The 15,540-nt window shown below is 37.1% G+C and overlaps 1 long non-coding RNA gene across 1 annotated transcript; it reads right to left on the reverse strand.

Annotated features, from left to right (window-relative positions):
- Positions 1–7,609: 7,609 nt before the first annotated feature.
- On the reverse strand, positions 7,610–8,539 carry LOC143703086 (uncharacterized). The gene is made up of 2 exons (XR_013190719.1): positions 8,395–8,539; positions 7,610–7,737 (listed from the first exon to the last, which is right to left on the reverse strand). It is a non-coding gene; the product is annotated as an uncharacterized LOC143703086 (long non-coding RNA).
- Between the last annotated feature and the right edge of the window lie 7,001 nt (positions 8,540–15,540).

Genomic DNA, 15,540 nt, shown 5'->3' on the forward strand with positions numbered 1-15,540 from the left:
TGATCATGCCCAAATCTACAGCCGCAGACCTCAGACAGATCAGATGCCACCACACACATTTCAGAAGCATTAGGAATATCTACAAAAAAATGTCCAGTTTGCTCGCTCGCTCACACACACACACACACACACACACACACACACACACACACACACACACACACACACACACACACACACACACACACACACACACACACACACACACACACACACAGAGGTCGTATTTTCATTATACGTCAAACAATCATCAGGGAAACTTTTTTTCAATGATTTCAGCCAGGTATGGATATGTTATGCATGGTATTCCAAAACATAAATGCTTATAGCTCTGATACTATGCCATAGAGCTGAGTTCTGCATGAAAACTTGTTAGACTGCAATGGTTAAGGTCCATGTTACATTAACTGCATGAGTGCTTCATTAATTTGTCTGCACATCTTGGGAATCTCAGACAGTGAGCATAAGGCAAAGAAAAGTGAGAAAGGAGAAGAAAGAAGTCATTGAAGCGCAAAAACTAGAGACATAACAGAGTTCAGTGCATGTTTAGCACAGTAACACCTGTTAAGGGCAGACACTGGCCTCCGGGCCCGACACACTCCCATACAAACAAACACTTTCACTTTCTCTCTCTCTCTCTCTCTCTCTCTCTCTCTCTCTCTCTCTCTCTCTCTCTCTCTCTCTCTCTCATACGCACGCATGCACGTACACACACGCACACGCACACGCACACACACATACACACACACACACACACACACACACACACACACACAGACACACATGCACGCACACAGACACACATGCACGCACACAGCCACACACGCACACAAACGTCTCCCACACAAGCTTCCACTTTGCAGTGCCACCATTTATTCAGCTATTCATATTTAATGCAGTGGAGATGCAGTTCAGGTCAACGTGAATACATGTCCTGTAATATTGGCTCTGTTCCAAAACCTAGAGCCCTTAATGCAGCATCCAAAACAATTTGAGTAATCGAAAAAATATATATATATATTATTTTTATATATGTATTTTTCTCTCACGCACACACACGCACATGCACACACGCACACGCACACGCACACACACACACACACACACACACACACACACACACACACACACACACACACACACACACACACACACACACACACACACACACACACACACACACATACAGACAAAGTTGAATTGTGCTTGAATTTTATATACAAGAACAACAACAAAAAAAACTTAAGATATAAGATATATTTTGATTTAGCAATTTATTGGTTAAAGTCAAATGGTCTTTATGGTATTATATGATATGATATGATATGATATGATATGATATGATATGATATGATATTATATTATATTATATTATATCTTGAAAATATTTACTTAAAAAATTACATTGAACTTCAGGATAAATTTTTCCACTGAAAAAAAGGAAAAAGAGGATTATGTAAAGAGACCCTTTTAATATAGCATGAGCCCTCATGCTCGGCTCGGTAGTTCACAAGCTCTGTTCTGATAGGTTGCCTTGTCAATTACAGCAGCTCTCTTGATACTTCTGCCTCGAAGGTCATCTTGCCCTGATGAAGACATTAAACGGTCTCTTCTCTGTAACGCAGGGGGGTGACGGGTATCTCACCTCTGTGCAGTTATCACCATTCCTGTCTTCTCCACCTTTGATTTTCTTTCCATTACTCTCTGTTCATTCCACATTAATTATCCTACATGATAACAAGAGCATCTGCAGCAATGGCTTCTGCCTCTCCATCTTAATGAGCAATCAAAACATCGTCTGCCACGCTGCTGTGTTTAATTGTTGCGGGTAAGCGCAGGGTTTTGAAGTGCCTCTCAGGATGGAAACAATTTAGAGAATGAGGGACCAATATGGACAGAATGTGAAATATACCCTTATGCTGAATACGGTCTTCACACATTCAGAGACCAAGAAAGGAACAATTAGAAGCATGCTCTTGAAAATACTTCATTATAAAAAAATATATACATTTAAATCCAAAATAAACTGACAAAATTGTTTTCAAGTTGCATTTAAAACAGATAAAAAATAAATAAATGCAGGGATATCAAAGTTGAACTGTCTTTAAAACATTAAGGGCATAGTTCACCCAAAAATGAAAATCATTTACTCATCCTCAAGTTGTTCCAAACCTCAAACCTGTATGAATTTCATTCTTTTTCTGAACACAAAAGAAAATATTTTGAAGACATGGGTAACCAAACAGTTTATGGGCTTCATGGACTTCGACCATATGAAAAAAAAATACTACGGAAGTCAATGGGGTCCATCAATTGTTTGGTTACCGAAATATCTTATTTTGTGTTCAGCAGAAGAAAAGAAATTCATATAGGTTTGAAACAACTTAAGGATGAGTAAATGATGACTGAATTTCACTGAATGAATGAACTATCCCTTTAAGCGATCTTAATGAGATGCTGAATCAGCAGAAAGTAGCAGCGTATGTGTACTAAATACGTAGATCTCTCTAAGGGAGCTTTGGTTACCTTATATAGTTGAGAAACATACATAAACCATATAAAACTAAGCTGCAAAAACAGGTCACCCAGTTAGACAAGTGGTGATAACAATTTAATGATTTTAAAAAAGTGTTGAAAACACAAATAAAAATGGAGGGATCTTTTGCTTTAACTAAAAATAGGTCAATGATTGCATGTTCCTTAAGAGATGGCATGTTGCTCTGGCACAAGTTCCGACATGTTGTGCAGTGTATTATATATATATATATATATATATATATATATATATATATATATATATATATATATATATATATATATATATATGCAACAGGGCGTCCCATGGGCTCTGCTCTATGCCGACGACATTATGCTGGCTGCCACCAATCGGGAAGAACTGGAACACCAAGTCCAGGCATGGAATGATTGCCTCAGCCAATATGGCATCCGCTTTAAAATCAAGAAAACCAATCCTTCTGTTGGCAACATCCTGGTCAGTGGCGAAGCCCTGATGAAGTCAAACAGCTTTAAGTACCTACTGCAGGATCGCACTTGCAAAGTGATTGTCTTTAATGAAGTGAAGTGTGAACGCGGCCTGGATGCTCTGGAAAGAAATCACTTGAGTTCTATTCAATAAAAGCAAACCCATTATTTTATGTTTTTTTTATGCAATCACTGCATGGCTAACAATAACAGTGAATTTAGGAAACACAAAACAATTAAATGCATCACTATATAAAATATGAGACGTTTAAATCTGTATATCCTACACTTACCACCACATTATTTCCAGTTATAAACCACATTATTACTCGTGCTTATCAGTTCTCTCTTTCCCTCTTTTCTCACCATGACGACCGCTGGAATCAGACTCCCCGTCTGGCCGATAGGAGATACAGTACTGATGAGATCAGTAGTGCCCAATTTGGTCAGGGTCAACACTCATTGCAGCCCATTTAATTTTAATTGGTCTAAAATGTAATCCATTTCGTAATGTCAAATCCAATGTTTGTCATCGCTCTCTCCCTCACTGAAAAAAGGCAAATGGCTTTCATGGCCAACGTGCTGCCATACTGATTTATTGCATTATATTCAGAAGTGTGTTTGGTGTTTGAGATTGTTAATTGGTGGCGTCTGATAAACACAGTGAAGAGGTTGGGAAGTAAGCGCTCTCAGAGTTATGGTGATTTAGTCCCCGACCTCTTAATAATGTAAGAGAGATTGCTTAGAGCATGAGTGGAAAGAGATGATTATTGGTTAGGTAAGTGATTTTTTTCTTGTTATTAATCATTTCCTTTGTGTTAAGCTAAATAGCAACCACAAAAAGGGAAATTATTTAGCAGTGTTTACTAAGACAAGTATCAATATTATCATCGCTCATGAGCACACACCTACATATTCGACCAAGTATATAGTTCTATGAATAACCTTAATCATCCACGGAACCTTCAAATTGCACAGAAGGTTCTTTATAGTGGAAAAGGGTTCTTCAGATTATTAAAAAGTGCTTCATACTTAGAAAAAACGGTTCTTTTAAAAACTGTTCTATAAAAGGAAATTGTTCTTTATTGGCATCACTGCAAAAATCCCCTTTTGGAACCTTTAAGCGTATGAATGATACTTCAAATCATGTGTATTGTGGAGGAGAGGTAAGTTAATGCTTTTCAAAGTGATCAGTCTTACAAATTGTCTGGTGGACGACAAAACAGGTGAAAAAAATTTACTCTACACTTAAAGGGTTAGTTAAGGCAAAAATAAAAAATTCTGTCATTATTACTCGCCCTCATGTCGCTCCAAACCCGTACGACTTTCATTCATCTTCGGAAAACAAATGAAGATCTTTTTGATTAAATCTGAGAGCTTTCTGTCCCTCCATTGACAGCTACGCAACTACCACTTTGACGCTTCAAAAGGTTCATAAAGAGATCGTTTAAACGAATCCATTTAAATTGAATGGTTTAGACTCGATCGTATAACATAAACAGAAGCTCAACCGAACCTACTTGACGAGGAAGAACAAACATGATCATTGGTTCTTGCTGAAGCTCAAATGTGCTGCTTAACACAAGAATGAACCTCATTGGTTCTTGCACATCAAGTGAACATGCTTGAGCTTCCGTTTACCACAACTGATGTGTGAGTTGATGAATGTTTATGTGAATACAAGCCTAAATTCAATCTGATCATCATAAAGTGATTGAGTCTCTTCAGAAAATTTGAACTAAACCTCTCAACTCATATGGATTAGTTATACAATCTTTTTATGAACTTTTTGAAGTGTCAAAATGTTGGTTGCGTTACTATCAATGGAGGGACAGAAATTGTTCAGATTTCATCAAAAAGATCTTCATTTGTGTGCCGAAGATAAAAAAAAGTCTTACATGTTTGGAACGACATGAGGGTGAATAATGAATGAAAGAATTAAAGGGGTGGTATAATGCCCTTTTCAGAAGATGTAAAATAAATCTCTGATGTCCCCAGAGTGTGTATGTGAAGTTTTAGCTCAAAATACCCCACATATATTTTTATATAGCATGTTAAAATTGTCACTTTCTGAGGGTGAGCAAAAACGCACCGTTTTTGTGTCTGGCCCTTTAAATGCAAAAGTGCCGGTGCCGGGGGGCGGAGCTTCAACAGCTTGTGTCCTATTACCCAAGGGGGTAATCCATCAGCCGGAAACTGAAACCTCATGGGGGCCGCCATTGTAGCAGACCATCAATTGCTGTTAGCATTCCATTGACTCCCATTCATTTTGGCGTCACTTTGACAGGGAATATCTGAGGCGTCCAAAGACTTTATTTGTCCATTATTTATTTCTAAAGAACACAACAATGTAAAAAAGGCTCCATTACTTTGTATCTTAAGTTGTGACCCCGTAAAAGCCGTTTTTGTAAAAATAGGCTAACGATTGTGTCTTAACAACGTGACTCTCTGTCCCACTGTAGAGAAATTACCGTAATTACCGGGGTGGTGATGGCGCAGTGGATAAGACACATGCCTTTGGTGTGAGAGACCCGGGTTCGAATCCACTGTGATACACCAATGTGTCCCTGAGCAAGACACGTAACCCCTAGTTGCTCCAGAGGCGTGCGACCTCTGACATATATAGCAATTGTAAGTCGCTTTGGATAAAAGCGTCAGCTAAATGAATAAATGTAAATGTAAACGTATACATAGGAGGAGAAGCTCGCAGGCAATCTTTTACTGTCTATGAGGCAATCGGGGGGACATAGAGGCATAAAGTCAAGGAAGAAGCCCATAGATAGAGAGTCCATAAAAGCTACTTGACAAAATATTTCAACAACGTTTTTTGAGGAATTAGGTGATTCAGATTTGTCTTGGCACAGCTACTAGAAGATTTACAACTGTCAGACTGTCGTCAAGCTCAGTTTGAGCCTGCGCAGTCGCTCAGCCCTCAGGAAGTGAGTGCTTTAATCGGGCTTCAGTTTTCTCTGTTGAAATCAAGGGGGTCGCTCTGTCCATTTCTTTTACTGTCTATGCTATTACCTCACACAGACATGCACTGAAAATGTCAATGTTTATGTTCAGACTAAGTCAGACAATAATGGAGAGACTCAAGAAGAAGTGATAGAATGTAGAATGCAACAGGACATTTCTAAATGGTTAGTGGATGAATTTATGTTGTTTATGTGTAGTATCTTCTAGTCATTGATTAGCATACTCTGTCATGATAATCTATAAATCGTAGTCCCGGGGGCGGGGTTTATGTACATTTTAGGGTTAGTGATGTCACTAACCTGGGAGGAATGTTGTGTAGTCCCAAACAGAGCCATATAGAGAGAGAGTTGCGACAACGGAAGTTCTAAATGCTTGGTTATCACGTGATTCGCATAGACCTCAGATAGTTCCAGGAAGTGCTTCAGAGCCAATTCAAATCAATGGAGTTAGAGAGCAGAACTGTCATTTTTGGTAGTTTGTAGTCAATAAATGCGTTGGTTTAGAATATGTATATGATATATTGACATTTGGATGTAGTATGTGTATGTAGTTACAGAAATATCGTTTTTAAAAGATACAACTCTGCTAATATTTAATGTTTATTGTGGTCAACCAGCGTTGCCTACCTTTGTTAACATATTTTCTGGCTAACTTTACCTTGGTTAAAGACCGTTTTGCAGTTGTTTTGAAGTATTTTTGTGTTCTTAAACGTGTATGTTATTTAAGGGTTATCACGTAATGTTCACTATGGTTTCACAAGGACAGGAGACTTGCAGGAAACAGGTGATTGTCTTAAAAAGCCATTGCAAACAAGTAAAATGTAAAATTGCATTCATCTCAATGTTTACAATGCTTATGCACTTATTACTATATAAATGAATACATGATATATTTTATAGTCCTGTTATATCTTAACCCCCAAAATGTCAGGTTGTGCAACTGTCCGCACAAATGAACAGACTAAAATACTAATTTAAATGATGTTTTAAGAATATAAAAATGAAATTCTATGGCACCATTTTAACCGTTCATATAAACAAATTTTATACATTTCAGTAGATTTATAGCTGTTGAGATAATTGAAAACCTTTTGTCAAGCAATTTGCATGTCAGAATGGCACAAATGCAAACATGGCTCTCTTATTATGGTAATTACAGTATGCATGATAATGCATTGTCCAGAGGAGCCTTAATGATCCTTGTAGATCTCGATCAAATACTGGTAAAAACTGCTTTCAAGTATGAGTAGGTTGGTACACTTTCAGGTGAATTTAAACTCTTAGAAATGTTCACAACTGAAACTTGTTTAAATACATTGTTCATGACACAAAAATATACATTACATCAGTTTTGAAAATATTTAAAAAACATTTATTTGTTTATTTGTCTATGACCTATATATATATATATATATATATATATATATATATATATACAGACACTTTTGCACTGATTTAGCACAAAGGGATTTATAAATGTATAATAAACTGCACGTCAAGCATGTTGTCTGTCCTTTCCTCTATGTTGTTCTTGTACTGTCCGACACAGAGAGCAGAAATATGCTCAAGTCAGGAACAATCTAAATAGAACTAAACATTTTGTGCTAATCATACTTAGGTATATCTGCACTTTTTCACAAAGACCAACACTGGGAAGTTTAATGTTTATTAAAAATAAGGAGCAAGTAAAGTCTTGCAAAATCCAAGGATCTGAGACTGAAGGTGAGGGTACAGCGTCAGTGCAGGAGTCTTCAGGATCCACTGAATCCCCTTTGTGCTTCTTGTGTTGAAAGAGATAAAGGAAACAAAAACGGGATACATTGTATATAGTAGTCAGTATATAATACAGTTATGGTATTTATAATACCCCATTTAGCCTAGTGTGATTTGATCTAGAAAATGGCTTGCTGCCGTTTTAAGCATGGTTTTTAATCTTACTTATAAACTTTCATCCCCCTTTCCCATCAATACAAATCAGCTGAGCTGAAACATAATAGACAGGTAGGCTAATAGTCAACAGAAACACAATGAATAAAAAACTCCAACCATACGTTTTTCCTTACTCGAATATGAAATCTAAAATAAGGATTTTTTCCCGTTATTGAACATTTAATATGGAATGAAACCGATATTCTCATTTAATCAATTACAACTATCACACTCCCCAATGTTATATTTAACCCCTGTTTAGAAGTATTTTCCCTCTTATTACACAACAAAGGATAAACATGCATTAATAGAACGGGTTTAACCATTAATAGGCTGTTCGTGGTTTGTTATGCGGTATTAACTTTATCCAAAGACCTTTATTTTACCTGATAACGTCCCCTAAAACTACTAATTTAGAGAGCAATAATCAACTAGCATGCTTTAATACATAAGTTAATTTGATTCAGATGTACTGATAATATACAATCTTATTCTTTAAACGTCTTACCTTTTAAAAGTGCATCACAAACGGTCTGTTCTGCTGTAACTCTACCGCGCTGCTGCTACTTCCGGGAACTATTGAGAGGCTCCGCGAACCGCCATTGCAGTAAAAAAACGTTCCATTGAAGTCAATGGAGTTGTCGCAACTCTCACTCTATATGGCTCTGGTCCCAACCAGCCGTTTGTTGTAGTCCTTAAAAAAATATTTTTTCAAAAGCAAATATCTTCCTTTGCTTTGAACTTTGAGCATTGTAACTTTGCAGATGTTTTGTTTATGCACAAACAGAAACAGTACACACTAACTAAAGTTAAAAAAGTGAAATCATAATCAGCCACCCCTTTAAATTTTTTGGTGAACTATCCCTTTACGTTGAAGGAATGACTTAAGCTTATATATCTAGAGGCCAGGGCCTACTTGCACAAACCTCTTATGAGTTAAGAAAATCTTTAGTTGTAATTATAAACAAGTCCTATGTGTGTTGTTTTATGCAACTGGCTGCAGAATATCATTGAAACTTATGGGCTCTTTTAGCCAGGGCCAGTGAGCAACCACCTGGCTTAACAGTGCAAGAGCAAGAGACACTTATACAGGACATTCAGAAAATGGACAAATCTGATAGATGTAATGGACACCAGTATGACATTCGACATGATGTGAAAACGCAATGCAATTCAGCTTTAAAAAAGTTCAACTCTTTCCATGAGAAGGTCAAACTGGTTGTCGAGCAGGGTGACGCGAGACAGAACCTGTCGTCACGGTCCATCAGTTCTTGAACTCATTTAAATTCACTGAGAGCATAACAAGAAAGTACAATTTCATAAAGAACAAGAGTCATTGTTTTCCTTCTGCAATATATCAAAACAATCAATAGAACTTGTTTCTGCACTAAGGACACATGTTTTTACTGTTTACTATGCACACTTCATGCTTGCTCCCTGCCTGGCAGTGCCATAAAATCACCTTTTTGTGACACTGTCTGCAGTGCTTTTCATGCACCCTGTAGGTAAAAGCAGCATGAGATGCTTCCATTGCCTGATGCACTGAAGCTATGTGCTGAATTGTCCCTGATGTGCTGCCCAGTCTGAAGTGGCCATTACTATACCTTGAGTCAGGCTCTAACCCTTTGAAAAGTGGCAATTCTGAAAGGACTCATATAATAGGAATTGCAAACGGTAAGGCACAATGGTTTCACAGTGCTGCTAGTTTATCATGGACACTTCTGGACAATTCAGAGATGAGAACAGTCCGATCTCAACAGCTCACAGTTCTGGTAATTCATCTGCTCTTAGCTTTACTTGTTCTCATGGGTGAACAGCACTCTCCTAGTGCCCGGACCACTGAAATACATCAAAACACAAGGGGGGGTTCCATATCTTTCTCATGAAAATAGTTTACTCGTTAGTATTCATATAAGTGTTTGCATGTTAAGTGTGGTTCTAACATGCATTTTCTTCACAAGGATCTTTATGTCTCTAAAGTTGGACATATAAGAGCTTTCATTTTAGATAATGTCAATACGTTGATCATTTATGTATTAGAGTCTATGCAACTATTAAACATTTGTGCACACCTTTTACAGACTAAAGCATGGAATGACATCACCCTGGAATTTGATACTTTTTATTAGATTTTAAAACACACGCACACACACGTGCGCACGCGCGCGCGCGCACACACACACGCACGCACGCACGCACGCACGCACGCACGCACGCACACACACACACACACACACACACACACACACACACACACACACACACACACACACACACACACACACACACACACACACACACACACTTACAGTGATTTTAATCCTGTCTGAATTGGCATTATCAAACTTTTTACAGACTGCACGTCCCAAACTACAGATTTTGGCTAATCAGAAGATGCCACAACATCAAAAGACATTCACTTCACAATTTCACAGAGACACTGTCTTGCATATGGATTTATTGACTCAATTTGTTTCCTATTTTGCTCAAGGGATTTGTCTGGTCACTCAGAGTGATTTTTATACTCAAAAGATGTGCATGTAAGTGTCACAACCCTTGTACCTAATACAGTAACTATTAAAGTTTTATTGAATTCTAGAAAATATAGCAAATTAATTTTGTAACTTTTTTTTACTTTACATCTGAAAAACCAGACCACTTCACAATCACTCAAAAAAAAAAAAAGTTGATACACATTCAGTGTCCATTCTATTGTATTATATCCGGTTTTTAAAATGGTAATTTAGGGTGTGTTCACATTTGAACAAGCGGAACAACAAGCAGACTCCCCTTTTTGTCCTCTTTCAAATAAATTGGTGAGATTTGACTAAAATATGAACACAACACAGACCAAAGACATCTAAACGAACCAATAACAGGATGTGATGTCACAAGATGAGACCCAAAAAGGACAGAATGCTCAAGCATACCTGGTTCTTCTCGTCACAGGAGCTCTGTCTCCCATCACAGTACAGGCCTTGGAACCGCATCTCCTTGCAGAAGATCTTCATTTGTGAGTGATGAAGGAATTCCTGGTGCTGTTTTGACTCCTTTACACATTTTAGAAGCTCTTCATGAGTTCTCAGCTGGTAGAAAATACCATCATATCTGTACACACATACAACAAACGCATTCAGTTCAGAACACAGCATTGTTTTAGATGTTTGAGAACCAAACTACAAGTTTGAGCACACCCTGCTACAATTTAGCTACTTTCCTTCTTCGAAACAGAAAAAAAGAGATTAATTGCATCTTGTATTTCTAAATGTCTCACTAACTTTCTGTCTGGTCTCTGTCACCTCTGTGCAATCAGTTGAGGCCTGTTTCTATTTAACCGCCATTTATAATTTGTTCACCTTATTGACTCTGTCCCACTTTGCAATTAGATCCTCTCGTGGCCTCTGGTTTCCTGTCAGTCTAAAACACTTCCTCATGGCCTTAACTAGAGCTGACAGTGAGGAGGACTGCGGAGTTTCTGTAAGATAGAATGAGTAGATCAGCAGGTGTATGGATGACTAGAGGACCGCAATGAAATGATGAGTATCTTGTTTGTCTGGTCATAAATTAGATGCACATGATAGACTGTAGCGGTGTTCCAAAACCTATCGATTTCAAATCGTAGTTGCCAATCGTAAGCGTCACAGGTGACACCAAGGTAAGATACCTTCTTTTAGTCAAATTCTAAAGTAGCATAGCATTCATTCTTTACAGAAAATGCAACCCCACAATACATTTCAACAAGCTCAGTGAAAGATGGACAAAACGATAAAATAAAACTTAAATGGTCCTGAAAAAAAGTGACAACTGTATTGAGTGCTGTCAATAATGAATGCATTAAAAAAAATTATGGGAGACGAATTTTATCTATTGGAAACTCAAACAAATTCTTACTGAAAGCTCATTTCAACTTTAAATTTGGAACACAACTTGTTTAGATTTATGGCTTTGATTTTCTCACAGTTTTAGAGTAAAACTTGTTTTGGAAAATATATCTTTTATATAAAAATTTAAATATTTTGTGCATTTTTCATAACAAAATATTTAAAAACAACATTTATGGCATAAATATTTAGTAACACAAAATCCCATACAAATACAAAATATTAAATACAAATATTATTGAACTAAAATATAGTACAATCATTTAATTAAAATAACATTTTCGACACACGAACACACCATTTATTTTTTTTACAAATGGAGAGATACATTTTTTGCTGGGGTAATGGTGCTGAAGTAACACAGCATAAAAAAGGTTATAATTTGTTGTCCAAACACCATGAAAATATGAACTTGCTGACTGGCCCCAAATCATCCAAGCCCCGATGAAAGATAACTCTACATTTTTACAGACTGTCAGGACTGACAGAGACACATAGCCTGGGGTCTGACCAATCCACACTTTACACCACTAATACCACCAAACCCCGGCCACCGGAGAGATCAGACACTAAATATATCTCCCCGCTCCTCCTGTTGCATGCTGGGCCATTGTCACACCTGTCCGTGGCTGCTGGTAAGCAGTGTTCCCCATCCAGCCGGTTCTCCAAGGTTATTTGTTATCCCGATCACCAGAGTGAGTCACAGTCTGCTTTACGGGACCCTTGGGTAAGGAGGTGGTAGAGCAGAGAGGGATGCTGGGATTGAAGTGGGAATTAGAGAGATGGGGGGTGGAAGAAAGAGAGAAAAAAAGAAAAGGAGGAGCAAGGAAAAGTTGCAGAAGGAAACTAACTAAAGGAAGTATAATGATATACTAGTGAGGTGCTAGTGATAAAAGAACCTGTCGGTGGGAAAGGATGGTGGGAGAAGAAGTCTTCCCAGTCGAGCAGAGACCAAGCTGTAAATCCTGAATATAGGCCAGCGCAGCTTCCAAACACCATGTTTACACTGGAAGCGACCAATGGGACGTCACACTCATAATTAAGGTGAAGGTATACCTGACGCTGCTTCTACAGTGGCTGTTCTGTGAAGTCTGGACTCAAATGTCAGAACAACTACCTTACTAAGAAAGTTGGCAAAAATGTCTGAATTCACAATGAAGGTGAATCCCGCAGCGCAACGAGTACTTTACAATAATCCGGATGAGATTTGATTTCTTAGAAAATATGTTATTAGCTGAAACATTTGCTAATTTGTTCCATTATTCTTATAGAGGTTGTGTGAGAAAGTGTGAATGTGTTCAATTCAGATTAAATGAAAATGAAACAAATGAAATTAAAATAAAAAAAAACTAACCTTACCAGGTTTAATAGAAAAATAAAATAATTAAATACATTTTATTAATAAATATGATATTTAAATGACATTATCGTTCGTATATGTATCTGCAGCCTTAACAAAATAAATAGTTAATCAACTTAGGTTGCGCTAATTTATGACGCAAAGGGTGTTTTCATGGTAGACAAAGTGCAAACCAGAATTGCATGTTTTTCACTGAAAACACAATAGCAGAGACAGCTGATTGAAGACAATTGAGACAATGATTTTGAAAAAATGCAGCCCTGACCAGTGAGAAAAATCAATCCAAGATGATGGATGTAGCTAGAGAAATCAATTCAATGCCTAAGATGATCAATAAAACATACTGCAGTTCAATACAATTAAAATGCATGGGTTTACTCAATATTTGCATGTGATATTTTTATGCTTAGTAGAGAATCAATGCTAAACTCCACTCTATAGGCAGAGTTGCCTATACAGTGTGTAAAGTGTTCCAGATAAATCAAAAACAAATTCGTTAAAACTAAAATTTGTTACACTGTAAAAAAAAGACGATTTTTTCAAAGTTGTAAATAAAAACATTTTACAAGAAAATACTATTTCAGTATTTCTACTTCACGTTTAATCAAATATGTTACTTGTTGTTTAATTGTAACTGCACTAGCAATTCCTGAGTAAAATTAAAAAAAATTAAAAATCACAGTAAACCCTACACCAGATTTGTTTTCAGTGTAGGATGCAGTTGTAGCAAGGCATCAAGGCATTTTAGTACATTTTGGAAAGGAATCCCTGCGTTACCTTTCGTCTGCCCATGCAGTGCAGCAGAGCCCAGCTGTAAATCCTGCAAATAGGCCACTGCAGACTCATGAATCCCTCTGTCTCCTAATGGATACTTTACTGTCCTGTGTTTCTGTCCCGAGCATAAAGCTCAGGTCTCTCTGTCTCGGTCTCTCTCGCTCTCTCTCCATTTGAAATTTATTTTTTTTAAATTTCAAATTAGCTTTATTAGCATGACCGTGTAACACAATGCTGCCAAAGCATCAACATATTATGTATAAATAATAAAACAAAAACAAATAAACAAAACATACATGTATACACCATGTCATATGTAGCATATAAATAGATAGATAAATAAACACAATCCATCTTAATAAATAAATAAATAAATTTGGGGCTCTCTAGAGACTTAGCTGTCTCTGGCACTGTGAATAGCTAACACATATTTAGCCGCTAGTGCAGCTGTACTATCATCTTCTCCAAGTAAGAAGGACATTTTTTTCAGTGTCACTCAGTTCAAAGAATGATGGAATCAAGGTTTCAAATCTGGGCAGAGAGGTTTCTCTTATATTGGTATAAAACAGATGAGCAGAAAGTGTTTCTCATTCTCTATGTGCTGTAGATCACAGTGTCTACAGATCCTCTGTCCATGTTTGTCTACATGAGAGTCTTCCACTCTCTCTAGATCATGGTCACTTAATCTTGTCCTTCTTTAAAATGTTTAATAAATAGATAACTGGCCTATTTAGTGGTTCTATTGAGGGTCGAGTAACATTGGAGTTTATTTTGGAGGTCATAATGAGCTTTTAGTGATTCATCATGAGTGTCTTTTAGATTTTTGTGGATTTATTTTATAATAGTTTTGGGTTGTAGCTGTAGTCAATGGGGAGTATAGTTTGATGGACGAGTTGAAGAGCAAGTGTGTTTAGAGGATGAGATTCTGCTGAGGTTTCATTGGCGAGGAGGGTTTTATATTGGTCTCTCTCTCTCTCTCTCTCTCACACACACACATTAGAGTTTATCAGCATTAACGGACAGATAGCTGCACTGTAACAGAGGCTTTTCAATCAGTGTCCTACTCCGTTTACTGAGCGTATAATAGTCACATAATTTTGTGGAAACGTGTTTGAGGTTTCTGAAGGGAAAGGAGTTCTGGCATTGCACTGGACTGTAAAATGTACTGTATAAACTAAAGCAACAGCACTTGGCCTTTACTGCTGTAGAGTTTAGATAAGAGCTGATCAGCAAAGACTTTTAAACTCCATAATCTGCCACAGAATACACACAAAACTTTGATACTAAATATCTAACAAAACAAGCAACGAGAGCAACCGAATAGTGAGTGAATGAGCCAGGTCTTTTTAATCGGTTGAAAAGCTCATGTACTGTATCAGTTTCTAACTCAAGAGTTAATCATTTTAGTCTGTCTAATCAGAACATATAAATAATCGCTCATTAAAATAAAGAGAAATCACAAACCAGCATAATTGCTGCTCAAGAAACATTTATTATCATTATAGATCGCTTTATACAATACAGATTGTTTCGAAACAGCTTTACAGGGATGCTGGCTGGATGAACAGAAAAATAGAACCTGTATTAATTATTTGTAACATTATAAATGTATTGTGTCCTTGCTAAATAAAATTAAAAA

This window comes from Siphateles boraxobius, unplaced genomic scaffold, assembly GCF_051911475.1.
Source record: "Siphateles boraxobius isolate OS27281-9 unplaced genomic scaffold, OSU_SipBor_1 37, whole genome shotgun sequence".
NCBI lineage: Eukaryota > Metazoa > Chordata > Actinopteri > Cypriniformes > Leuciscidae > Siphateles > Siphateles boraxobius.